Source organism: Lathyrus oleraceus, chromosome 3 (assembly GCF_024323335.1).
Source record: "Lathyrus oleraceus cultivar Zhongwan6 chromosome 3, CAAS_Psat_ZW6_1.0, whole genome shotgun sequence".
Taxonomy (NCBI): domain Eukaryota; kingdom Viridiplantae; phylum Streptophyta; class Magnoliopsida; order Fabales; family Fabaceae; genus Lathyrus; species Lathyrus oleraceus.
In genome coordinates this window covers 150687290-150689652 of record NC_066581.1, presented here as the reverse complement: position 1 = coordinate 150689652, position 2363 = coordinate 150687290, and the positions used below count along the sequence as shown (strand labels likewise).

The 2363-nt window shown below is 40.9% G+C and overlaps 1 non-coding gene across 1 annotated transcript; it reads right to left on the bottom strand.

The window, feature by feature from the left end:
- Positions 1-840: 840 nt before the first annotated feature.
- On the bottom strand, positions 841-947 carry LOC127133564 (small nucleolar RNA R71). The gene has a single exon (XR_007807523.1). It is a non-coding gene; the product is annotated as a small nucleolar RNA R71 (small nucleolar RNA).
- Between the last annotated feature and the right edge of the window lie 1416 nt (positions 948-2363).

Here is a 2363-nt window from a genome sequence, read left to right as displayed (position 1 = left end):
CAAATTTAGTTTTACTTTTCCCCCTAATCATTAAAGTATCATCCGCCTTAACTTTACGCAATAACCCTAGAAAAACGGTATATCGATTCATTAAGTCCCTGTGGGATCGATATCTTTTAAAACTACACGATTAGACTGTACACTTGCAGTTAATACCCCGATAGACTCATAAAGTCGCGATCAAGTTTTTGGCGCCGTTGCCGGGGAGTTTTATTTAGTCGATATCGTAACTTTTCTGTTACGCTGTAGAGACTAAGGCAATTTTTATTTTTCTCCCCTTCTTTTTCGTTGATTTGTATGCCACACACTCGCTCACAAGGCGAACCGTACTACTTACGAATCAACGACGTTGAACGATATCTCCGATTATTACGATGAATTCGGGAGTATCGTGTTAGAAACAATCTTCCTCCAATCGAAATTCCTGATCTAAAAAATCTTCGTCCTTTAACGATACCAGCGATGGCCGAACCAGCTCGTGCTCTTCGAGATTACGCTGCTCCATCGCAAGATGAGCCGCATTCGAGTATTGCTCCACCCGCAATCGAAGCAAACAACTTCGAACTTAAACCTTCACTGTTGCAGGCAGTGCAACAAAATCAATTTTCTGGAAATCCTATCGAGGATCCAAACCTTCATTTATCTGTATTTGTCCAATACGCTGACACTGTTAAAGCTAATGGTGTCACTTCAGAGGCAATTCGACTTCGTCTCTTTCCTTTCTTGTTAAGAGATAAAGCTAGAAGATGGCTTCAGTCTCTTCCTTCCGACTCAGTCACCACATGGAATGAGTTGAAGAAAGTCTTTCTTGCCCGATATTTTCCTCCAATCAAAACAGCTATGTTGAGAGCCCAGATAAATGGATTTAAGCAAAAAGACAACGAGTCTCTCTTCGAAGCATGGGAAAGATACAAGGACATGATGAGACTTTGCCCACACCATGGTTTAGAGGATTGGTTAGTAATTCACACCTTCTACAATGGTCTCTTGTACAACACAAGGTTAACAATAGACGCCGACGCCGGTGGTGCGCTTATGGATAAACCTTACACCGGCGCTTATCAACTTATCGAGAGCATGACCCAAAATCATTATCAGTGGGGAAGCGATCGAACAATGGTAGAAAAACCTCAAACGAAAAGTGGCATGTACGAGATAAGTAGCCTTAATCATGTTAACGCAAAAGTGGATGCTCTCGCCCAGAAAATTGAAAGTTTAAATGTATCACCTTCAACCACCGTGGTTGCCGTAACTCAAAATTGCGAAGTCTGTGGAATTCAAGGTCACACTCCTACAGATTGTCAACTCCTAACAGGAATTCAAACAGAGTAGGTGAACTATGCTCAAGGAAATCCTTACTCGCATACCTATAACTCAAACTAGAAGAACCATCCTAATTTTTCATATAAAAGTAACAGCGCTTTATACGCACCAGGTCAAGCTCCCAATCAAGCTCCAGCTATACCTCCTGGATATCAAAAGCCGACCCCATCTACACCTAACAATAACGTTCCTAGGAAATCCAACTTGGAAATCATGATGGAGAACTTCATAGCTTCTCAACAGCAAACCAATAAAGAGTTCTTAAACTAGAATGTACACACTAGCGAACAGATTGAGCAACTAGCAAGTAAAGTGGATGCCCTGGCTACCCATAACAAAATGCTGGAAACACAAATCTCGCAAGTAGCTCAACAACAAGCACCTACTGCTGCCCCAACTGGTATATTTCCTGGACAGCCCCAACCTAATCCGAAAGGCCACACTCATGCAATTATATTACGAAGTGGTACAGAGGTAGAAGGACCATCTGACCCAAGGATTGAGAACCAAGACTCTTAAAAGTCAACCGAGGAAGAAGGTAAACCTAAGGAAAAGGAAGAGTGTAATAAGGAAACCGTAGAAAACAAAGAACCTTATGTACCTCCGCCGCCTTACAAACCACCTATCCCTTATCCTCAAAGGCTAATTAAAACCAAAGACGCGGGCCAATTTAAAAAATTTGTTGACCTACTGAAACAATTAAACGTCACAATTCCTTTTACAGAAGCTATTACACAGATGCCCTCATATGCTAAGTTCTTAAAAGAAATTTTATCTAATAAAAGGAAACTTGAAGATAGCGAAACCGTTACACTCACTACTGAGTGTAGCGCAATAATCCAGAATATGCCTCCTAAACTTAAAGATCCTGGTAGTTTTTCTATACCCTGTCATATAGGAAAATTTGTCATAGATAAAGCTTTATGCGATTTAGGAGCCGATATCAGTGTTATGCCCTTGTCCATATGCAAGAAACTTGAAATGGGAGAATTAAGACCAACTAAAATGTCTGTACAATTAGCAGATCGTTCCGTCAGATA